General features: G+C 40.3%; 1 protein-coding gene across 8 annotated transcripts in view; it reads left to right on the forward strand.

Moving 5' to 3' along the window:
• Nucleotides 1–25441, forward strand: part of Csnk1g1 (casein kinase 1 gamma 1) — a 162088-nt gene that overhangs the window by 16849 nt on the left and 119798 nt on the right. The window lies entirely within an intron of this gene.

The raw sequence follows: 25441 nt of genomic DNA on the forward strand, positions 1-25441 counted from the left end.
TCTTTTTTTTTTTTGGTCGGTCATGGGGCTTGAACTCTGGGCCTGGGCGCTGTCCCTCAGCTCTTCAGCTCAAGGTCAGCGCTCTACCACTTGAGCTACAGCGCTACTTCCGGTTTTCTAGTGGTTTATTGGAGATAGGACTCTCACGGTCTTTCCTGCCTGGGCTGGCTTTGAACCGAGATTCTCAGATCTCAGCTGAGTAGCTAGGATTACAGGCGTGAGCCACCGGCACCCGGCTACTTCTGGCTTTCTGTTGGTTAATTGGAGATGACAGTCTCATAGACTTTCCTGCCCAGGCTGGCTTTGAACCATGATCCTCAGATCTCAGCCTTCTGAGTAGCTAGGATTATAGACATGAGCCACCAGCACGAGGCTTGAATTTTAGTTAGTAGCAAAATTTTCTTTTTCTTTTTTTCCCTTTCATCCCTGTGGGACAGGGTCTTTGTAGATTAGGCTGACCTTATTTCTCTTCTGCTAGAATTTTAGGAATGCCCCTACACACAGCTTTATTTACCAGCAAATTGGTTGTATTTTGCATTTTTAGTAGTAATCAGTCAACTCAAAAATAATTCTGAAGTTGTTATGGCCTGTATTTAGGGAGCATACATTTGGCTACATTAAAATGAATCCTGATGCATTTTTTTGTCCACTGGAGATAATCTGTTAATTTTTAATGTCATAAAGCAACAGCAGAATTATGGTTTTATGTAGGGGTATATTTATAAAACTAGAGTGGAGTGTTATGTAAAAACCAGAAGTACAGATTAATTTAATATGCATCTGGTGAATTCAGGGCTTGAAGGATGCACATCTGTTGAGAAAACAAATCATAGACCTATTCAGAGTTTTCAGCATCTTTAAATTGTGTGCTTTGATTCCCTTTAACAGTTTTAAAACAGACTTTAATGGATTTAGAAAAGGCTATTTTCTCAAAGGAAGAAACGTATAGCTATTTACAATTATATTAATCACTTTATTATTTGCCACAACATTTTGATACATTGGCATTTTTCTTTGCAATTGGGGAAGGAGGCCGGGTGCCGGTGGCTCATGCCTGTAATCCTAGCTACTCAGGAGGCTGAGATCTGAGGATCGCAGTTCAAAGCCAGCCCGGGCAGGAGAGACCGTGAGACTGCTATCTCCAATAAACCACTAGAAAAACCGGAAGTGGCGCTGTAGCTCAAGTGGTAGAGCGCTCGCCTTAAGCTGAAGAGCTGAGGGACAGCGCCCAGGTCCAGAGTTCAAGCCCCACAACCGCCAAAAAAAAAAAAAAAAAAGAATGCAATTGGGGAAGGAAAAGGTTAACCGATTCATCATAACAAAATGAGTTTATTGTAGAACTGTATTTTATTTTATTTATTTATTATTATTTTTTTGGTCAGTCATGGGGCTTGAACTCTGGACCTGGGTGCTGTCCCTGTGGCACTTGAGCCACAGTGCCACTTCAGGTTTTCTGGAGGTTAATTGGCGATAAGAATCTCACGGACTTTCCTGCACGGGCTGGCTTTGAGCAGCAATACTCACATCTCAGCCTCTTGAATAGCTAGGATTACAGGCATGAGCGACTGGCACCCAGCCAGCACTGTATTTTAAAGGGGGAGAATTTGGATACTGGTTGCTCACATTTGTAATTCTAGCTTCTTGGGATGCTAACATTGGGAGGATTGAGTTCCTGGATACCTGAGACTTGGCTCAGTAGAAGAAGCTGTGCATGGTGGTACATGCCTATCATCCCAGCTATGACCAAGAGCATTATATAGGTAGATTACAGTTAAGAACTAAGCCTGGAGCTGGGCGCTGGTGGCTCACGCCTGTAATCCTAGCTACTCAGGAGGCTGAGATCTGAGGATCGCGGTTCAAAGCCAGCCCGGGCAGGAGAGACCTTGAGACTCCTATCTCCAATAAACCACCAGAAAACCGGAAGTGGCGCTGTAGCTCAAGTGGTAGAGCGCTCACCTTGAGCTGAAGAGCTCAGGGACAGCGCCCAGGCCCAGAGTTCAAGCCCCACAGCCGACAAAAAAAAAAAGAACTAAGCCTGGGTCAAAAGCTTAGAGATGTGACTCAGCAATAAAGCACCTGCCTAGCAAGCACCAAAGCCCTGAGTTCAAACCCCAGTATTGTAAATAAATAAATACATAATTAGCTTCTGGAATTAGCATTTTAGGGCTCTGAAATCTTAATTTGAAGCCACAATCAATGAAAAGCTGTGTTTATCACAGCTTTTGAAGATATGGTCTTTCAAACAAGACTTGAAAGAGAGAGATGAACAATTTGATATGTAATGAAGTACAAATCTGATATTTATAGGCATGCTTCATATGTCTGGCTTCATTACACAGGAATTTATCCAGTGAGTCTATTAATAATTTTGTGATCGAGCAACTGAGATCTGAGGATCAAGAGGAATCCTCGAAACTCTGATCTCCAGTTAACCAGCAAGAAGCTAGAACAGGAGATGTGACTCAAGTGATAGAACACCAGCACTGAAAAAGCCAGATGAGAGCAGGAGGCCCTTAGTTCCAGCCACAGTACCAGCAGTGATAATAATAACTTCATGGGAAGGAGATTCAGTGAAGAATCTCTAAAATCACCTGAAAAAACTTGCTCTAGGAACAGTTGAGTGATTGTATGAATATATACCAATGTAAGTATTTATGAGACAGGATCTCACTATGTAGCTCATTGTGATCCTTTGCCTCCATGTGTGTACATTACTGAATTCAGCTTCTATAGATTTTTTTTTGAAAGCTGTTCTAGGTGCTTGTTAAGGGGTGGGTAGTGTTGAGAACCACAGACTTAAAGGATAATTATGATTTGAGTAGGCAAGAAAATGTTTTCAGGGTAGCAAAAGCAAGCAGGGAAGGGAGATTTGGGAACAGATTGAAAAGACTAATTTGATAAAGGCAATGTAATACTCAAGGAGCAGGGGAAAATAAGTCTTGGGAGAACTGTTGTCCACTGAGGATAATAAAAGGCAGAGAAAGCTAGGTCTTTTTTGAGGGGGTGAGAAAGGGAAATGTTACTGGTTTGGGGGCTTGAACTCAGACCCTGGGTGCTGTCTCTGAGCTTTCTTTGCTTAAGACTAGTGCTGTACCACTTAAGGCGCAGTTCTACATCTGGCTTTTTTTTTTTTTTTTTGAAGTTTATTGGAGAGAAATCTTTTCTGCCTACATAGGCTTTGAACCGGGAACCTCAGATCTCAGCCTTCTGAGTAGCTAAGATTATAGGCATGAGCCACCAGTACCTAGCTAGAAAGTTAGATTTGATATGGTAATAAATAGGGATCTGTGAGAGGTCTTTAAGTTGGAGAGTAACAGGATGTATTTGTATTTGTGTAAAGGTAAATTCACTAATGATGTGCAAAATGCTTCCACTGAAAGTAGGCTGGTTGAGGAGGTGGAAACAATTCATGTAATCCAGCAGCAGTGAGGACAGTTTGTTGAGTGTTTATGTAACAAGCAGCATGCTAAAAGCTTTGGTTACATTATTTCACTTCATTCTTACAGCAAGCCACTGAGATATGACTGGCTATTCCAATTTTACATATAAGGCAATGAGGCAAGGAAAGGACGGTTATTTCAGGAGCTCACTCTGTTGCTAGTGACAGAGCCATGATATTGGGCTCAAATATCTTTGTTTCTGCAACCTGTTTAGAAGAAACACCTAATCATATTTGGAGACCAAGGGATAAGGCAAAGACAAAATTTAATTCTAGATAATAAGAAAACAATGGATGTCACTATTAGAAGAGAAATAGTTGATATAGGGGGTAACAAGGCAAGTTATTTAGCCAATTTAAACAAATAATTGTTTTGTATTGCTTTATGTCTGTACTGGGCATGGAACTCAAAGCCTAGTGCTTACCCTTAGTTTTTTCACTCAAGGCTGTCACTGTATCACTTGAGCCATACCTACACTTCTGACTTTGTGTTGGTTAACTAGAGATAACAATTTCTTTGAATATGTCTGCTTGGGCTAGCTTTGAATCTTGATCCTCAGTCTCGTCAGTAGCTGAGTTATTGGCACCAATGAAACAAACTATCTGCAAAAGTAACCAGTGGAAAGATTTATATTATGTTCTTTAGGAATAAAATTCCAAATAACTTAAAATATCTAACTTTCTGGATTTTCCATTGCTGCCTTGCTCATGTTGACTAAATTCAGAGTCACCCCACCCACTTTGTAAAATATATCTTAGATTTTAGAGTAATGTGTGAATTAATAATATTTGAAAAGTTTTTGTTGTAGTATTTTTCTCACTCTAAAGAAATAAGTGACTTTGGGCAGGGAAGGTGGCTCAGTGTTAGTGTTTTTTTTGCATGCATGAGGCCGTGGGTTCAATTTCTCTGCACCACATAAGCAGAAAAAGATGGAAGTGGTGCTGTGGCTCAAGTGGTAGAGTGCTAGCATTGAGTTGAAGAGCTGAGGGACAGCGCTCAGGCCCAGAGCTCAGGTCCCATGACCAGCAAAAAAAAGAAAAAGAAAGCTGGGTGCCCGTGGCTCATGCCTGTAATCCTAGCTACTGAGGAGGCTGAGATCTGAGGATCTCGGTTCAAAGCCGGCCCTGGGCAGGAAAATCCATGAGAATCTTGTTTTTTTTTTGTTTTTTGTTTTTTTTGTTTGTTTTTTTGGGGTCTAGTTGTGGGGCCTAAACTCTGGGCCTGGGCGCTGTCCCTCAGCTCTTTAGCTCAAGGCTAGCACTCTACCACTTGAGCCACAGCATCACTTCTGTTTTTTTTTTCTGCTTATGTGGTGCTGAGGAATCGAACGCAGGGCTTCACGCATGCAAGGCAAGCACTCTACCACTGAGCCACCTTCCCAGCCCTATAAATCCATGAGATTCTTATCTCCAATAAACCCCTAGAAAACTGGAAGTGGCGCTGTGGCTCAAGCAGTAGAGCGTTCGCCTTGAGCTGAAGAGCACAGGGACAGCACCCAGGCCCAGAGTTCAAGCCCCATGACTGAAAAAAAAAAAAAAAAAAAAAAAAAAAAAAAAGAAATAAGTGACTTACTATGTTGAAAATGAACTTTACAACTTGGGGGGGAGGGATAGGAAGGAGTAGGGAAGGTGGGGAAGAAAGGAATGGTAGGGGAAAATAAAGGAGGGGGTAACAATGCTTGATAGGAAATGTACTCATTACCTTACTCATGTAACTGTAACCCCTCTGTAAAGTATCTTTACACTAAAACGTATATATTAAAAAGAGAAGTGACTTAGAAAACAGGAGCAGCTGGGTGCTGGTGTCTCTTGCCTGTAATCCTAGCTACTCAGAAGGCTGAGATCTGTGGATTGTGGTTCAAAGCCAGCCTGGGCAGAAAAGTCCGTGAGACTCTTATCTCCAGTTAACCACCAGAAAACCAGAAGTGGTGCTGTAGCTCAAATGGTAGAGTGCTAGCCTTGAACTGAAGAGCTGAGGGATAACACCTAGGCCCAGAGTTCAAGCCCCAAGACTGACCAAAAAACAAAACAGGATAGTTTATGAAATATTTCAGTATTACTTTTTTACTTGGAGACACTAGTAAAGTATTTGATATGTTTGGATAGTTGTTTCATAAGGTGTTCGGTTCTAGCATCTTTATTTTCATTGAAGGGCACAATTCCATGGTACTTGGTACATTCATAGTGCTGTATAAATATAATGTCTTTATAGTTCCAGACTTTAGTGCCAAGCTTCCCTTGAATACCAAAAAGGAAGAATGAACAAGATACAAAGGAAAAAAAAAAACTTCTCTCCCAGGTTGTCTGCCTCTGGGCTTAGCCAGGTTTACAGGTCTGACCTAGCCTTGTTGCTCCAAATAGGATGATCTAGATGTAGTTCAGTGGCTAATTCTAAAACTTCCTTTCATAAAGAATATCTACTTAGTTCTATATTTTTTTATAGTTAGCATTTCTTTTTAGATCTTGAACTTTCAATCATTTTTTAGGCAAGGCCATATGGTGTCCTCTCAGAAATATAATTTGCTGTTGTCAGGCCAGTACTGACAGCATAAACCTCTTTATGCACTCAGCTATGATTGAGCTTGCCTCCCTGCTGTTAAAATACCACTCTTAGCTACTGACCATGCTTTCAGTTTAAGTTATCACACTCACCAGAACTGATTTCAGGGTCAATGGGATTTATCTGTGTGTGAATGTGTGGACCAGGTTAGGACAATGATTTCTTTTTCTTTGCTAAAAATATTAAGTTTTAATACTTTCTTTCAAACATTGTATGACATACTTGAAAGTTCACACCGGTTTGTATTTGAGATAAGAAATGTTGAATTGAGTTATTGGCTCCTCTGTATTTAGAATTCAGAAGTGTTTAGTCCTTCATTCAGTTCTTTTTTTTTTTTTTTTTTTTTGGTTGTGGGGCTTGAACTCTGGGCTTGGGTGCTGTCCCTGCGTTCTTCATCTCAAGGCAAGCACTCTACCACTTGAGCCACAGTGCCACTTTCGGTTTTCTAAAGGTTTTTTGGAGATAAGAGTCTCATGGCCTTTCTTGCCTGGGCTGCCTTTGGACCATGATCCTCAGATCTCAGCCTTCTGAGTAGCTAGGATTACAGGTGTGAGCCACCAGCACCCAGCTCTTTATTCAGTTCTTAATTCATTTAGTTCTTTTACAAGGGATAGTTTTTCCTATCCAGTTTTGATTTTCTTTTAATGTTCAAATGTGTTAAGGTGTTTGTTGACTTGGTTATTGAGCATCATCAAAGATTTTTTTATTTGGAGGGAGTTAAACATTGACTCCACCTAATCTTTTTTTTTTTTTTGTGGGTCGTGGGGCTTGAACTCTGGACCTGGGCTCTGTCCCTCAGCTCTTCAGCTCAAGGCGAGCGCTTTACCACTTGAGCCACAGCGCCACTTCCAGTTTTCTAATGGTTTATTAGGATAGGAGTCTCACGGTCTCTCCTGCCCGGGCTGGCTTTGAACGGCGATCCTCAGATCTCAGCCTCCTGAGTAGCTAGGATTATAGGCATGAGCCACCAGCCCCCAGCTCCACCTAATCCTTATACTAAAGTTATATCAATTCCTTACATTATTCTGAAATTATGTACTCAACGTTATTGAGTACAGTGGAGAGAGAGAATGTGTGTCTTTGACTAGAGTGACTAGATGCAAGTGCAAATCTCTGTCTTGAGAATCATCTCTGGTATGCTTAGTAAGATGTGACATGCTATACAAAATCGTTTTGAATTTTAAAATGAAAAACTATAAAGTACTTCTAGAAGCTTATCACTGTGGAACTTTTCCAAGAATTATAGCATAAATAGCAATGTATTTAATGTAAATTATAATAAGGGATAAAAGATTGACATAATGTGTACTCAAGCCAGTAGACTCTTGAGCTAATGTTCTCTTGCAAATGTCATTTTGTTTTCTTTTGTCAGTCATAGGGCTTGAACCCTGGGCCTGGACACTGTCTCTCAGCTCTTCAGCTCAAGGCTAGCACTCTACCATTTGAGCCACAGTGCCACTTACGGTTTTCTGGTGGTTTTTTGGAGATAAGAATCTCATGGACTTTCCTGCCCAGCCTGGCTTTGATCCTCAGATCTCAGCCTCCTGAGTAGTTAGGATTATAGGCTTGAGCCTATAGGTGCCCGGCTCGAATGTCATTTTTAATCACTAAGATACTTCTGGGGGTAAAACATTAATTATGTAAATTTCCAGTGTGTCACAACTTTCTAGCAGTATAAGTGCTTGTAATTTTGCTACCATTGAGAAATTTAGCAGTATGTTTTTTTTATTTTGTTTTTATTTTATTATTTTTAAAAATCAGTTGTGGGGCTTGAACTCAAGGCCTGGGCACTGTCCCTGAACCTCTTTGTGCTCAAGGCCAGCACTCTACCACTTGAGCCACAGCTTTTGGCTTTTTTTTTTTTATGTAGTACTGAGAAATAACCCAGGGCTTTATGTGTACTAGGCAAGCACTTTACCACTAGCCACCTTCCCAGCCCTTAAGTATACGTCTTAGGTTTATTTTATTTTATGTTTGGTCAGTCATGGGGCTTGAACTCTGGACCTGGGTGCTGTCCCTGAGCTCTTCAGCTCAAGGCTAGCACTCTACCACTTGAGCCACTGCTCCACTTCCAGTTTTCTGGTGGTTAATTGGAGATAAGATTCTCACAGACTGTCTTGCTTGGGCCAGCTTTGAACTGCGATCCTCAGATCTCAGCCTCCCAAGTAGCTAGGATCACAGGTATGAGCCACTGGTGCCCGGCACTTCTTAGGTTTTTTTCTTTGTTGTTGTTGTTGTATTACTTTCAGATTTATGCTATTATAGATTCTGAGATAAACATCATCCTTTTATTTTGATTTTCTTAGACTGGGGTTTGTACTTAGCACCTTGAGATTACTAGGCCACTTGAGCCATGCCCCCAGCTTGTTTTCTTTCATTATTTTTTTGAATGGGGTCTAGATTTTTTTCCTGAGCTTGGAAGGAGATCCTATTTAAGCTTTCTATGTATATGGGATAACAGGCACATATCACTGAACCCAGCTTTTTATTGGTTGAAATGGTCTTATAATACTTTCACCTCATGAGTAAGATTACAGGTATGAGTCCTTAAAGAATTGCTCTAGCATCAGCAGTCTTGCTGATCTGACTTCCACTTCTGGCTTTTGCTAGTTAATTGGAGATAAGAATCTCATGGACTTTTTGCCTGGGCTGGCTTTGAACCATGATCCTTAGATCTCAGCCTCCTGAGTTACTAGGATTACAGATGTGACCCACCAGCATCTGGTTACAGATAGCTTTTTGTTAATTATAAAATTATTTTTGTAGGAAATTGTTATCTTCAAATTTATTTTAATTTTTAATTTTAATTTTTTTACTGGTCCTGGGGTTTGAACTCTTGGGCAGCCTGAGCTAGCTTCAAACAATGATCCTTAGATCTCAACCTTCTGATTATTGGCATGAGCCACTGGCTCCCAGCTTTCAGGTTTAATTTATAAACATTATTTCTTTTTCTGTTTTTTTCTTTCTTTCTTTCTCTTTTTTTAATTTTTTAATTTTTGACAGTATTGGGGCTTGAATTCTGGGCTTGGATACTGTCCCTGAGTTCTTTTTGTTCAAGGCTAGTTACTCTATCACTTGGGACACAGATGGACTTCCAGCTTTTTCTGTGATTAAATGGAGATAAGAGTCTCACAGGCAGGCACTGGTTGCTCATGCTTGTAATCCTAGCTACTCAGGAGGCTGAGATCTGAGGTTTGGTGTTCAAAGCCAGTTCAGGCAGGATACCCATGAGACTCTTTATCTCCAGTAAACCACTCTCAAAAAGCTGGAAGTGGTGTTGTGGTTTAAATGGTAGAACAGTAGCCTTGAGCACAATGAGGCTGGGGGACATTGCCCAGGCCCTACGGACAGCCAAAAAAAAAAAGTCTCCAACTTCCTGCCTGGGCTGGCTTTGAACCATTATCGTTAGACCTCAGACTGCTGAGTAGCTAGGATTACAGGCATGAGCCACCAGCACTCAGTTTATAAACATTCTTTTTCTTTTTCTTTTTTTCCTTGCCAGTTCTGAGGCTTAAACCCGGGGCCTGGGCACTATCCTTGAGCTTCTTTTTGCTCAGTGATTTTTCTATTTCCGAGTAAAACAAATAAGATACTGGAGACTGAGCCTAGGCCCTGGGTACGCCCTACCACTGAACTACCCTACCCCACCAGGTTCCCAGCTATTATGCTTGTATGATAATTCTTTTTTTTTTTTTTGGGTCCAGTCGTGGGGCCTGAACTCTGGGCCTGGGCGCTGCCCCTCAGCTCTTCAGCTCAAGGCTAGCGCTCTACCACTTGAGCCACAGCGCCACTTCCGGCTTTTTTCTTTTTGCTTATGTGGTGCTGAAGAATCAAACCCAGGGCCTCAGGCATGCAAGGCAAGCGCTCTACCACTGAGCCAACTTCCCAGCCCCGCTTGTATGATAATTCTTGTACATAATAGTTAGTGGCACTTTTCACTATGGAGGTAGGCTTTTCCAGTTATTACTTTTTTTTTTCCCAGTTTTTTTTTTATTGTAAAGATACTATACAGAGGGTTACAGTTACATGAGTGAGATAATGAGTACACTTCCTCTTGAACATTGTTACCCCCTCCATTGTTTTCCCCCTACTACTTTTTTCAAATATAATTATCCTTTTAGTTTTTCATTGGATTTCTAATTGAGCTACTGTTTCCTAGTCAGAGACTTTTAAAAAATTTATTGTTACAGAGTGATATACAGAGGGGTATTTACGTTTCAGGTATTAAGTACATTTCCTTTCATACGTTTCCTCATTCTCTTCCATTCCCTCCCTCCAACCTCCTCCTATCAGTTGTATAGTTTACTATCATCAATGTCCAGTGTACTCCACTGCTGCATTTTCACCTTTGTCCTTAGATTTTTTTTTTTTGTTGGTCGTGGGGCCTGAACTCTGGGCCTGGGTGTTGTCTCTCAGCTCTTCAGCTCAAGGCTAGTGCTCTACCACTTGAGCCACTGTGCCACTCCTGGCTTTTTCTGTTTATGTGGTGCTGAGGAATTGAACCCAGGGCCTCATACATGCAAGGCAAGTGCTCTACCACTGAGCCACCTTCCCAGCCCTGTCCTTAGATTTTATGCCTTTCTTCTTCCCTCCTATGGATATGCACTTGGAAATACTGAATATAAGGTAAAGAATACAGAGTCATCAGAAGAAAAAAAGTTTAAAAAGTCCTTTGTTTCCATATCTTTGGAATGTTTTATTTATTTATTTATTTATTTATTTATTTATTTATTTATTTATTTATTTATTTTTGTTATGGGGCTTGAACTCTGGGCCTGAACATTGTCCCTCAGCTCTTCAGCTCAGGGCAAGTGCTCTACCACTTGAGCCTCTGTGCCACTTCGTTTTCTGAGTGGTTTATTGGAGATGAGTCTCATGTACTTAACTGCCCTAGCTGGCTTTGAACGGCAATTCTCAGATCTCAGCCTCCTGGAGTAACTAGGATTACAAGCAGGTGCCACTGGCGCCTGGCGGGTGCATTTTAGATCTAACTTCTGCCTATCAGAGAGAACATGTGCTGTTTGTCTCTCTGATTTTGGCTTACCTCACTTACTAGTCAGAGACTTTTCACCTAGTGATTTATTTTTTTTTGTCGGTCATGGGGCTTGAACTCTGGGCTTCACCTATGATTTTTATTGATATGGACTGACCATGAAAGTCAAGCCATCTCTATCTGTCTGGTTATTGATCTATTTATTCAATTTACATCTTTGGATTGTTTGTCATACTACTTTCATCTTTCATTTGTTGTGCATAGATCTAGAAGTTACAATATGTTCTTGTGTAGTCATAGATAGGAAAGGAGAAATTTATGTTTCTTAACTATAGTTGTAATAAAGATAGGAAAGGAGAAATTTATGTTTCTTAAATATAGTTGTAATAAAGATGAACTGACAAACCAGAGTAAAGTAAGCTCAAATTCTTTTTTGGAATTCTGTTTCAAGTTCTTTTCAGGATTCTGTTAGTTTTCTGTTGAAGCATCAGGACCACAGGAGAAACTTCTTAGTCTTCTGTGTGGATATGAGAGGTCTTTTTTTTTTTTTTTTTCTGAAATAGTAAAGCAATAGGCAGAGAATCCAGGGAAACAGCAATCTTTAACCATTGTATTTCAGCCCTTCTGTGACCCCTCCCTCAGCTTGTGTAACCTTTGTTACCTTTCTGTAAAGGAGAGGAGGGGGTACATTAAAGTAGTAGTCCTTTGCTCAGTGATTTCAGCCCAGTGTTCTTCATTGGAATAATACATTGGAGCATTAGGATTTCATTGAAACCAATATAAAATATATTTCTGGCTGCTTTCTTTTAGCTGCAGAGTGGGGTGTCTATAGTTATGAAATAACCCTAGCATGATAGACTTTATAATGAATGTTTTTTAAGTTTAGCTGCCCATAGAAACTTATAACATTCTGATTCAACCACTGAGAGAAGGACTGAGGGTGGTGTGCAGTTGGGTATCTGTAGGAATAATTTTTAAACAGGGTAGAAAAGGATAGCCAATTTAAGATAGTGATGGTATTCATTTTTTGTATTAATTATTTAATCAAAATAAAATGAAGAAAAAGTGAGAATTCCACTATCCTAACACATAAATCATTTTTACTTTCCAGTCTTACTTCACTTTTGTCTATAAGCATGCCTATTTTTTTTTTTTTTTTGGTCACTCCAGGGCTTGAACTCAGGACCTAAGTACTAGCTCAAGACTAGTACTTTTCCACTTGAGCCAAGCACCACTTTCAGCCTTTTCTGTTTATGTGGTACTAAGAAATCAAACCCAGGGCTTCATGCTTGCTAGGCAGGCATCTACCACTAAGCCCCATTCTCAACCCAAGCACTTTTCAATTTGGTACCAATACTATTAATACATCTTATAGCCTAATATTTAGAAAATTTGAAATAATAGGAAAGCTCAAAGATCTTAGAAATAGGTGGCAAAATAATACTTATAGTTCTATTTTTTTCTCTGGTAAATTCTTTTTTTTAGTTTTATTTTCCTTTGAGTTAATTCACATAGCCATTCAGATCTTGTTAATTTTTCTTTTTGTATTTTTTTTTTTTTGGGTTGGTCGTGGGGCCTGAGCTTTGGGCCTGGGCACTATCCCTCAGCTCTTCAGCTCAAGGCTAGCACTCTACCACTTGAGCTACAGCGCCACTTCCAGGTTTTTTCTGCTTATGTGGTGCTGAGGAATCGAACCCAGGGCCTCATGCATGCAGTGCAAGCACTCTACCACTGAGTCACCTTCCCAGCCCTCGTTAATTTTTCTTTTTGTAGTAAATTCATTCTCTAAAATGTCCAATGAAACCTAGCACTCAGGATGCTGAAATAGGAAGATTGTGAAGTTAAGGGCAACCCTGGATCCATAGTGAGAACCTCTCAAAATAAATAAATAAAATTCAATGAATACTAGGAACAGTGATTTGATTACTCAAAAATCCAAGGATATGGTCTAGTACTGAGGCCTAGTAGTGATGAGTTCTTTCGTTTCTTGGTTTTTGGTTTTTGTTTTATTTTTATTTTTATATTGTAGACAAAGTCACACTGCATAGCCAGGCTGGCCTAGAATTCACTAGGTAGCCAGGTTGATCTCCAACTTTTTTTTTTTTTGGAAGGGGGGGGGGTCAGTCGTGGGGCTTGAACTCTGGGCCTAGGCACTGTCCCTCAGCTCTTCAGCTCAAGGTGAGTGAGTGCTTTACCACTTGAGCCACTGGGCCACTTCCGGCTTTTTCCGTTTATGTGGTGCTGAGGAATTGAACCCAGGGCAAGCACTCTACCACTGAACCACCTTCCCATCCCCGTAATTTCAGAACTTTTGACATAACAATCTAACATTTGTTACAGTTGACAGTAGGTATACTTTATTCCCAGTGTTTTGAAAAACTGACCTTCAAACAAAAGTGTTCCTTGTGATAGATAGGTGGAACAAATAATCCTAGCACTAGTGAGATCAATATAGGAGGATCACAACTTTGAGACCAGGCTTGGCTAATATAGCAAGGTTTTTGTCTCAAGAAAAAGCATCCCAGCTGGGTGCTGGTGGCTCACACCTGTAATCATAGGTACTTAGGAAGCTGAGATCTGAGGATCACTGTTCAAAGCCAGCCCAGGCAGGAAAGTCCGTGAGACCCTTATCTCCAATATACCACTAGAAAACTGGAAGTGGCCCAGTGGCTCAACTGGTAGCGCTTGCCTTGAGCTGAAGAGTTCAAGGCAATGACTGACAAAAAAACGAAAAAAGAAAAAAAAAAAAAGCATCCCAAACCAAGACTCCAGCCTTTTTATAGGAATGAGGTGGCAAAGATTGTAAGGACTTAAAGTTGTTTTTTGTTGTTGTTTTGTGCTGGTCTTTGGGCTTGATCTCAGGGCTTGAGTGTTGTTCCCTCAGCTTTTTTCTCAAGGCTAATGCTTTATCACTTGAGCCACAGCTCCACTTTTAGCTTTTTGCTGGTTAATTGGAGATAAGATTGTCTTGGACCTTCCTTCCCTCATCCATTCCCCCCCCACACACACATTGGCTTCAAACAGGAGCAGTAGTCCTCATATCTCAGCCTTCTGAGTAGGATTACAGGCATAAGCCACCAGTGCTCAGCTTTTTAAAAAAACAAAACCTTAAGAATTGTCCAAAGTGTCTGGTTCCCTACTGGCACTTAACTGGTTCCAGATGATTAGCACTTTACCTTTTTTTGTTTTTTGGCAGTACCAGGGCTTACATTCAGGGTGCCTCAGTTGCTCAGCCTGCATGTTCTGCTGGTGTTTACAACTTGAGCAACACCTCTACTTCTACTTTTTGCTGGTTATTTTGGAAGTGGAGTATCATAAAGTTTTCTACACAGGCTAGCCTATGCTCTACACCCAGCCTTCTAAATAGCTAGGATTATATGTGTGAGCCACTGATACTAGCTTCATTTTCAATTTTTGTTTTTTTTTTTTCTGTTGTTGTTGGTATGGGGCTTTGAACTCAAGAGTCTTGCACTTGTTAGGCAGTACTCTACCATTTGAACCATGCCCCCAGCCCTTTTTGCTTTTTAGGATAGGATCTCATGATTATGACTATCTAGCCTGCAATTCTTTTTTTTTTTTTTTTTTTTTTTGTTGGTCGTGGGGCTTGAACTCTGGGCCTGGGCGCTGTCCCTCAGCTCTTCAGCTCAAGGCGAGCGCTCTACCACTTGAGCTACAGCGCCACTTCCTGTTTTCTGGTGGTTTATTGGAGATAGGAGTCTCACGGTCTCTCCTGTCCGGGCTGGCTTTGAACCTCGATCCTCAGATCTCAGCCTCTTGAATAGCTAGGATTACAGGCGTGAGCCACCAGCGCCCGGCTTAGCCTGCAATTCTTATATTTCTGCTTTCTACTGGGATGGCAGTTATGCACCCCACACCTGGCAGTTGGTTGAGAATGTAGTATTGTGAATTGTTTGCCTAGGTGGTCTTGAATGTCTTCATTTTCCTGCTCTTCATCTCCAAAGCAGCTAATTACAAGTGTGATCTACTATGCTTGGCTTCATTTCACTTTTTGAAGGGTACACATGGAGCCAAGGTGGTAGTATATACCTATAATTCTAACCCTGAGGAGGACCCACCACCAGGGGGATTGTGAGTTTAAGGCTATCCTGGCTACATAGTAACTTGGAGGTCAGCCTGGGCTGCCTTCTAGACCTTGTCTCAACCCAAACAAAACAAAAACACACAGGACTCAAGAGGCAACAAATAAGAGAAATACAATTTAGAAGAAAGACTAGGGATACAGCTTCCTAGACTCTGAACCCTCTAAAAGCCGCAACCTTCTACATAGAAGAACCAGGAAAAGATATTAGCCTAGCAAAGAGAATACTTAATACTTAAGAGAACTTTCTCCTTTCAGCTTTAACTGTAAATAGAGAGAGAAAGAACTTTGCCCTAAAAATGCCTTTATCAAAACTTAGGGCCCTAATATCTGTGTGAATTGGGAAAAACAAAAACTTTTTTTTTTTTTTTTTTTTTTGTTGGTGGTGGGGCTTGAACTCTGGGCCTGGGCACTGTTCCTGAACTCTTCAGCTCAAGGCTAGCACTCTATCATTTGAGCCACAGCGCCACTAGAAAAACAAAAACTAAAACCACCTGTAGGACAATACTTGTTTTAAGCAAACAAGCTTGAGTTTGGTGTTATGCCCAGGCAAGCACAGTAATGAATCCTGTTTCTTTCAAGGGAAATAGTCCCTTCAGAGGCCTTGAATTACCAAAGATAATATTTCAGAGAGCATGAGCTCTCTGTTTAAAAAATGTCACAAAGCACAAGAGGAAGTAGATCACCATAACCACAACAAAACACCGAAATCATACAAAGACTTCAGGTACCATTATTACTGGATATCGGCTATAAAATATATGTGTTTAATATATCTGCAGAAACATGGGATAGTTCAGAATATGACTTAGGAACAAAGAATACCTTGTTCCAAATTCCTTATTCCAAAATAGGCATGTAGAATTAATTGATGAAAAAGTATTAATTACTGAAATTATAAATTTAAGGACAAACTTAACAGCATATTAGATAGATTAAAAAGGGAATTCCAAAGAAAAAACACAAAATGCTATAAGAACACAAAAGGGAGAAAACGATACATTTAAGACCTATAGGAAAAAAAAAGGCTGGAGGCTGGGAAGGTGACTCAGTGGTAGAGTGCTTACCGTGCATGCATGAGGCTCTGGGTTGGATTACTCAGCACCACATAAGCAGAAAAAGCCAGAAGTGGCTCTGTCATTCAAGTGGTAGAGCGCTATCCTTGAACTAAGAGCTGAGGGACAGCGCCCAAACGCAAAGTTCAGGCCCCACAACTGACAAAAAAAGAAAAAGAAAAAAAGACCTGAAAGGTCTGTTCTGTCTGTAGTAGCAGAAAAATGACCTTCTGTCCAGCACCTCTGAATGTTATCTTAAATGTGAATCAGACAAAGCCAGGGTTGTAGCACATGCCTTTAAAGCTGAAGGATTTTGAATGTGAGGTTATAACAAGACCTTGTCTCCAAAAATCCAAAACAAACTGGGCACTGGGCTCATATCTGTAATACTAGCTACTTAGGAGGCTGAGATCTGAGCATCATGGTTTAAAGCCAGCCTGCCCCATGAGACTTATCTCCAATTGATCACTAGAAAACTGGAAGTGGCACTATGGCTCAAAGTGGTAGAGTGCTGTCCTTTAGTGAAAGAGCTCATGGACAGTGCCCAGGCCATGAGTTCAAGCCCCATGACTGACCAAAAAAAAAAAAAAAAAACCAAAAACATAAAAACAAGGAAGACCTTGCAGATGTGATTAAATTCAGGATCTTGAGGTCCAGGGTAGCCCCAGAAAAGATGAACATTGTGAAGAGGCTAGGGTTAAAGTTGAGTGGTAGAACACTTCTGTAGAACAAACTGTGCATGGCTAGGGGTTTTTCCTCAGCACTGTAGAAAAAAGATGTAGCAGGGAAGGAGTGGCATGAGAGAGGTAGACTTTAATGTAGAAAAAAGGAGAAATAAACAATAGAACAAAGATGTGGTTAGAAGTAAGACCAAATAGGGGCTGGGAAGGTGGCTCAGTGGTAGAGCGCTTGCCTTGCATGCCTGAGGCCCTGGGTTCGATTCCTCAGCACCACATAAGCAAAAAGAAAAAAGCCGGAAGTGGCGCTGTGGCTCAAGTGGTAGAGTGCTAGCCTTGAGCTGAAGAGCTGAGGGACAGCACCCAGGCCCAGAGTTCAGGCCCCACGACCGGACCAAAAAAAAAAAAAAGAAGACCAAATATATCTGTGGTCATAATGGATATAAATAAATTCTCTAGTGAGATGATTGATTGTTAGGCTGTAAAGTCACGAGCTAATAACTATATGTGGTTGAAATACTGCAAAATTATTCTCTTAAAATATAGTTTAGGGGACACATTTAAAATAAAAGTGTAGAAAATGATATACCTTACAAAAAATAAACCCAAAGATTTGTATAATTATGTTATGGGTTGCATAGCCTTTATCTGAACTGCTTGGGACCAGAAATGTTTCAGATTTCAGAATATTTGTATGTATGTAACAAGATGACCCAAGTTGAAACCCTAAGCAGTGAATATTTCAAATAGGAATTGCTCTTTGCTGCTATGTAGAAATGGAAGCAAAAGTGGCTTGAAGAAGACAGACTAAATTTTTCTCCCACATAGAGGTTGGCATTATAGGGCTGATGATGGATGAAGTATCAACATTCCAGTATACTTTTCTTTTTTGGTCGGTCATGAAGGCTGACCTCTGGGCCTGGGCCCTGTCCCTCAGCTCTTCAGCTCAAGGATAGCACTCTACCGCTTGAGCCACAGCGCCATTTCCGGCTTTTTTCTTATGTGGTGCTGAGGAATTGAACTCAGGGCCTCGAGCATGCAAGGCAAGTGCTCTACCACTGAGCCACCTTCCCAGCCCCTATGTGAGATTCTTAACTCCAATAAACCACCAGAAAACCAGAAATGGTGCTGTAGTAGAGTACCAGACTTGAGCTGAAGAGCTGAAGGACAGCACCCAGGCCCAAAGTTCAAGCCCCACAACCGACAAAAAACAAAAAAAAAACCCCTACAAATAAAACAATTAAATAGCATTGAGAATCTAACTCAGTGGTAGAGTCCTTACTCTACATGGAAGCCCCTGGGTTCAGTCCTCCTATTTCTTAAATGTATAAGGGTATTGGGATACTCTGCATTTGCTCAATAGTAAACAAATCTTAAAAACTAGTTGAAGATATTAAATGGGATTCATTTATAATCTCCTGTTATAAGAGTATGCAGTCTTAGAGCAAGCATATTCTTTTCTCATAAGTTTTGATGTTTAGTAAAATGTGTAAAATAGTGTCAGTCAAGGACTTGAGTTCAGCTGCCAACTCTCCTTTTCTACTGCTGCTTAGTTTTGTGAATTTCTTTCTTTCTTTTTCTTTTCTTTTCTTTTTTTTTTGGGGGGGGGTCGTCCGGTCGTGGGGCCTGTACTCTGGGCCTGGGCGCTGTCCCTCAGCTCTTCAGCTCAAGGCTAGTGCTCTACCACTTGAGCCACAGCACCACTTCCGGCCTTTTTCTTTTTGCTTATGTGGTGCTGAGGAATCGAACCCAGGCCTCATGCATGCAAGGCAAGCGCTTTACCACTGAGCCACCTTCCCAGCCCATTTTTGTGAGTTTCATGCTCACTCTTTTCCTCATCTGTAATATAAAGAAGATTGTAAAATATTCCTGTCTCTTAGGCACTGAAAGAGTTCCTGCCACATTAGGACCTAATAAATTTGTAGATGCTATACTTGTCATTGTTCTATAGCGTGACAAATGTCTTAGTCTTAAGAGTATTCAGCTTTTCTATCTTATGACATAAATGCAGAGAATAATAAAATCAGGGAAAAGATTAACTTTGTTATAGGAATACTAGAAGAAATGTGCCCCTCACATTTCTATTAAAATTATGAAGGAAGTGGGCTGGGAATGTGGTTTAGTGGTAGAATCCTTGTCTAGCATTTATGAAACCCTGGGTTCAATTCCTCAATACCACATAAACAGAAAAAGTTGGAAGTGGCACTCTGGATCAATGTGGTAGAGTGCTAGCCTTGAGCAAAAGAAGCTCAGGGACAGTGCCCAGGCCCTAAGTTCAAGCCTCAGGACTGGCAGCCAAAAAAAAAAAAAAAGGAAGAGAATAATGATCCTTTAAAGGAAAGAGGGAATTAAATATAACTTCAAACATTCTAGCCAGTTGAGTGAAGCTGTCTTTCTTTGTGTTTAAATATAGTCTTTGATTAATGAATAATTCCTTCAGATTAGACAAATGCTAAGTAAAAGCAGAGTAGTACTGGTAGTACTCGTAGTGATTCAGTGCTGTAGCAGCTCTTGAGCAGCCACTCTTCAAGTTACCAATAAATACCTCACAGTGGAGCAGTGGAAACTCTTTCAAGAGGAGGATTTAAAACATGCATTTTACATTGCTTTGATTATAATAAGCAAGTTCAGTCTTAGACTTTGAAATAGCCAAGTCACTTTAAAAACTTGTTTTGAGTGTTTCATGTGAGTATATAGTATGTGTCTGAAAACAAAAAGGCTCAGCCCTTGGGCACATTTGACTAGTTCATGCATACAACTAAGAAATGTGTACATGTTAAAATAAGTCTTACATGCTGCTCAACAGTGAAAAATAGGTTGTAGAATAAGGATTGCAGAAAGGAAGGAATATTATGATAATTTCATCAAAAAAGGAAAATACAGTAAAGTGCTCCATAAGATCAAATTAGAGCCTAGTAGGTTCTTTTACAAGATTTATTCCTGCCTTGTGATGTTTATCAGTAGCTTTGTGGGAAACACTGAAAGAAAATTCAGGCTTAAAAAAAATTCAAGGGGCCCTGAGCACTGTTGGCTCAAGCCTGAAATCCCAGCCACTCAGGAGGCTGAGATATGAGCATCATGGTTCAAAGCCAGCCTGGGCAGGAAAGCCTGTGAGACTCTTCTCTCTAATAAACCACCAGAAAACCAGAAGTGGCACTGTGGCTCAAGTGGTTAGAGCATTAATTAGCCTTGAGCTGAAGAGCTGAGTGACAGTGCCTAGGCCCAGAGTTGAAGCCCCACCACCACCACCACCAACAACAACAAAAAATTAAAGAGCTGGGGATGTAACTTAGTGGCAGAGTGCTTGCCTAGCATGCATGAGGTCCTGGGTCCAATTCCTCAGTACCACATAAACAGAAAAAAGCTGGAAGTGATGCTGTGGCTCAAGTGGTAGAGTGTTAGCCTTGAGCACAGTGCCTAGGACCTGATTTCAAGCTTCAGGACTAGAAAAAAGAAAGTACTCAGGTCTTGAGTTCAAGCCCTAGTACTGGCACAAAAAAAAAAAAAAGAAAAAAAATTGAACATGTCAGTGGGTACAGTACATCTTGATCATTGTCACCTCTTTCATTATTCTCCCTCATCTGTTTCAAATCCATCCATTCCCTCAAATTACCTGGTTCTGTTTTGACATATGAATCTGGCTTATGTGTAAAGTCACTGTAACCCCAGCTTTCCTTCCTCCTCCATCCCACTGGCTGGCTTGCCTTGCAAAGTTTAATCATATAGTCATCTCTAATTATAAAGCTTTACTAACATTCATTTTTTGTTTTTGTTTTTGTTTTTTTTTTTGTTGGCCATGGGGCTTGAAATCAGGGCCTAGGCACTATCCCTGAGCTCTTTTGCCCAAGGCTAGCAGTCTACCACTTTGAGCCACAGTTCCACTTTGAGTTTTCTGCTGATTAATTGCCTGGGCTGGCTTCAAACCTAGATCCTCAGAGCTCAGCCTCTAGATTGAGTAGCTAGGAAACAAACAAAAAAACAAACAGCCTCAGCTGTTTGTCTTAAGAGAAAGTCTTACTATGTAGCCTATGCTGTCCTGAACTTGATCTTCCTTCCTCTGCCTCCTCAGAACAGGGATTACACCACACATGTGACCTTCCCAAATAACGTGTTAGATCTTTGACCAGGCTTTTTTCTGAAAAGTGTAGTGTTAGTGTCCTTAACTTAATGTGGTATCTAAAGTGGCTATGTTTATATCAGCTCACCATAATGTCATATAATACAACCTTTTTCCTTTAGTTACACAGCCATCTGTTATATAAGTATTTTCATGATTTCAGTATAGAATAAGCTTCTCTTTTGAATGCTGCTCATTTCCTTAGACTAATACATTAAACTGTTCCCTTTGGTTTTGAAATTGAGAAATGGTAATTTTACCTTCAACAAGAAACAAATGAATTAAATTTATCTCATTAACAATACTAACCATATCATTCTGAATCTTTAGAAAGCATAATTATTTCAGATTCTTCTCTATTAAGAAATTTTATTGCTAGGGTGAACTTACTGTTACAAACAGGACTTTTTCTGCTTGCCTTGTGAGTTCCATCTTATTTATTAAATTTATTTACTTATAAATTTATTTATTAAATTTATTTATTAAATCTTATTAAATTTATTTATTCACATTTGCTCAGCAGGTGCTCTATTGTGCCTCACAGCCAGCATTTTTCTTGTTAATTGGAGGTAAAAGTCTCTGGACTTTTCTGCCTGGGCTGCCTTTGAACTAGATCCTTCTCTTGTAGCTAAGATTAAAGGCATCATCCCCTGGTACCTGGCTTTAAATTTCATATTTTCAGATGGAGTCTTACTATTTTGCCCAAACTGGTTGTTAACTGGGCTTAGGCAGTCTTTCTTTGTCAGCCTCCAGAATAGCTAAGACTATAGGTATAGCCTGGCTTTAAGAACTTTAGTCTGGCCGGGCGCTGGTGGCTCACGCCTGTAATCCTAGCTACTCAGGAGGCTGAGATTTGAGGATCGCGGTTCAAAGCCAGCCCGGGCAGGAAAGACCGTGAGACTCCTATCTCCAATAAACCACCAGAAAACCGGAAGTGGCACAGTAGCTCAAGTGGTAGAGCGCTCGCCTTGAGCTGAAGAGCTGAGGGACAGCACTCAGGCCCAGAGTTCAAGCCCCACAACCAACAACAAAAAAAAAAGAACTTTAGTCTGTGAATTACAAATGATAGCTCTGGCAGTGTTTAAATTAAAAAAAAAAAAAGCCAACAGATAAAAACTGGTAAATTTTATTCAAATATTTTTTTTTTCTAATCATGGGCTTGAACTCAGGGCCTGAGCTCTGTCCCTGAGCTCTTTTGCTCAAGGCTAGCACTCTACCACTTTGAGCCACAAAATCCTTCTAGTTTTTGGTCGTTAATTGCAGATAAGAATCTCATGGACTTTATTGCCCAAGCTGGCTTTGAACTGCTATCCTCAGATCTCAGCCTCCTGAGTAGCTAAGATTATAGGTGTGAGCCACCTGGGCCCAGCTAGAACTTCTGAAAGTTCAATACCTGTGGCTCATTTCTGTAATATTAGCAACTCAGGAAGTTGAGATAAGAAGGATCTCAGTTGAAGCCTATCCTGGGCAAAAGTATGAGACTTCATCTTCATCAGTAATTGGGCAAAAAGGCTAGAGACCCTGCTTAAATGGTAGAGTATCTGCCAAATTCAGCCAACCTTGAAACAAACTACAATAATTTGAATAACATTATTACTGTAAAGGTTTTTTTTTGGTTTGTTTGTTATGGGGCATGAACTCTGGGTCTGGGCGCTGTGCTTCAGCTCTTCGGCTCAAGACTAGTGCTCTACCACTTGAGCCACAGCACCACTTCTGGTTTTCTGGTGATTTATTGGAGATAAGAGTTTCAGGGACTTTCCTGCCCAGGCTGGCGTTGAGCAGTGATTCTCAGATCTCAGCTTCCTTTTAGAGTGATTCTTAAAGGGCCATTTACTTTTTTGTTTTTCTTTTAAAGACTGTAGTTTGGGGTGGTCTTGATCTCATCTGTTTGCCTCAGCTACCTGAATGCTAGTTATAGGCAAGAACCACCATGCAAAGGACTAATTCTAGTTACTCAGCCACTAAGTCTAGTTACTCAGGAGGCTGAGATGAGGATCACAGTTTGAAGCTAGCCATTGAAGGAAAGTCTGTGAAACTCTTATCTCCAATTAACCACCAAAAGGTTAGATAGTAGATCTGTGCCTCAAGTGGTAGAGCACTAACTAGTCTTGAATACAAAAGCTCAATATGATTTATTCCTTTTAAAAATTTTCAGGATTCAGGTTTTTTGGTTTGGTACTAGGCTCAGGAGCTCAAGATTTAAAAAAAAATTAATTTACTGTTATAGAGGTGATATATACAGAGGGATTACATTTATATGCATCAGGGAATAAGTACATTTCCTTCCATCTGTTCCCTCATTCTCAACATTCCCTCCCTCCCATCTCCTCCCACGAGTTGTATAGTTCACTTTCATCAATGTCCAGTGTGCCCCACTGCTGCACTTTTCACTCTTCTTCCTCAGATTCTGTGCCCTCCCCACACCCTCCTACAAGGATCTCAAGTTTTTATCTATTAAGAGTAGATACTTGGGCTGGAGGTGTGGCTTACATAGTTTAGCTTCAGCCATCAAGCCCAGCAAGCACAAAGCTGAAGTTTAATCCCTACTACTACAATAAAGAAAGAAAGAAAAGAAAAGAAAGAAAAGGAAACTTTTTGTTAAATTGAAAGGTAAGTGTAATTTGACGAAATCAAATGTGACAAATTGCCGGGCACCGGTGGCTCACGCCTGTAATCCTAGCTACTCAGGATGCTGAGATCTGAGGATCACGGTTCAAAGCCAGCCCAGGCAGGAAAGTCCGTGAGACTCTTATCTCCAATAAACCACTAGAAAACAGGAAGTGGCGCTGTTGCTCTAGCGGTAGAGCGCTTGCCTTGAGCTGAAGAGGGCAGGGACAGCGCCCAAGCCCAGACAGAGTTCAAGCCCCATGACGGACCAAAAAAAAAAGTGACAAATTTTATGAAATATCAAGATACTAGTTCAAAATCTAATCTGGGTAAAACCAAATTCTTTCCCATTTCACAGTATATTTGAACCTGGATGCATCTATTTTTATTCAAAGTAAATAGTTCTTCAGAAATTAAATACAGGCTTAAGTCTATTATATATTAGCCTTCAGTCTTAACCTCCTCCCTAAAGAATATAGGGTAATGAATTAGCAATAGTAACACTTTACTTAACTGTATTTTGTGTGTGTGTGTGTTTTTTCTTTTTGGTACTGGGAATCAAACCTAGGATGTTGTACTTTCTAGGCAAATGCTTTGCCACTGGAGCTATATCCCAGTCCAAGCCAGTAATAATTATTTTATTTTATTTTATTTACCAGTCCTGGGACTTGAGCTCAAGCCCTGGGCTCAGTCCCTGAGCTTCCTTTGCTGAAGGCTGGCACTCTACTACCAAGCCACATTCCCAGCCCCAGTAATAATAATTTTAAAGCAAAAGTAGTACATAAAATTTTATCAAAGTGATAAAAAATGAGTAGCAGCCCTAATTTTGTGCCAGAAATTCTGAGGAGTCTCTTTCAGTTTTAGTATAATTTGGATCAATGGGAAGAAAAATATTTGCAACTCTCCAAGTGGCACCATATACTATTGTTAGAAATACATAAATTTATGAAACATATATCGTAGGAAGAAGAAAAGTAGTTTCATATATGGCTTAATAGTATTAAGATTACACTAGCAGGACAATTAAGGAAATTACAATTCATTTATACTATTTCTAAAAATAAAATAACAAAAATAATATACTTCTTCTTTGATAAAGTTGATAAGCATTACAATTGACCTAGTTTACATTGAGAAGTCCCTACCAAACTTGAATGGATAAGATTTAGAGGTAAAGACCAAAGGCAAGAGAAAGGCTCACTAGTTCCGTAAAAGTCATTTTTCTCTGCAGTGTAGCTATTGCTTAAGGTTCTAGTTTTCTGCCCATCCTGTTAGGTGATGAAATGAATGAAGCAGCTAAAGAAGCTAACAGGCTAATAGAGAATAGCTAATAGCTAATAGAGAAGCTAAATAGACTTGAGAAAAATCATTTACACCAACTGTGGGCCAGGATAGCTTGAGTTTGAAAACTTTCAGTTCATGAGTTGTTTTTATGCCTGTATTCAGGAGGTAGAGATTTGGAGGATTGGGTTTTGAACAAAATGAGACCCTGTCTTAACCAAAAAGAATGGGCTTGGTGGTGGTGATGGTATTAGTGGTGGTGGTGTTAGCTTTTTCTTTTTTCTTTTTTCTTTTTTTTTTAAAGAGGGCACAGAAGAGGAGGGAGGATGAACAAATGCAATCATACTATTCATTATTCACTATGTGGAAAATGTACTATGTAACTTGTGGGCAGAAATGGAGGAGAACTAGGGGAAAGCGAAGGAAAAGGTGACACCATCCCCAAAAAGAAATGTACTCATCACTTAGGAAATGATAACCCCTCTGTAAAACACCTTTAAAAAATATAAAATTGGGGCTGGGAAGGTGGCTCAGTGGTAGAGCACTTGTCTTGCATGCATGAGTCCTGGGTTCAATTCCTCAGCACCACATAAGCAGAAAAAGCTGGAAGTGA

The sequence above is a fragment of the Dipodomys merriami genome, unplaced genomic scaffold, assembly GCF_024711535.1.
Source record: "Dipodomys merriami isolate MVZ:Mamm:240054 unplaced genomic scaffold, mDipMer1.0.p SCAF_48, whole genome shotgun sequence".
Classification (NCBI taxonomy): domain Eukaryota; kingdom Metazoa; phylum Chordata; class Mammalia; order Rodentia; family Heteromyidae; genus Dipodomys; species Dipodomys merriami.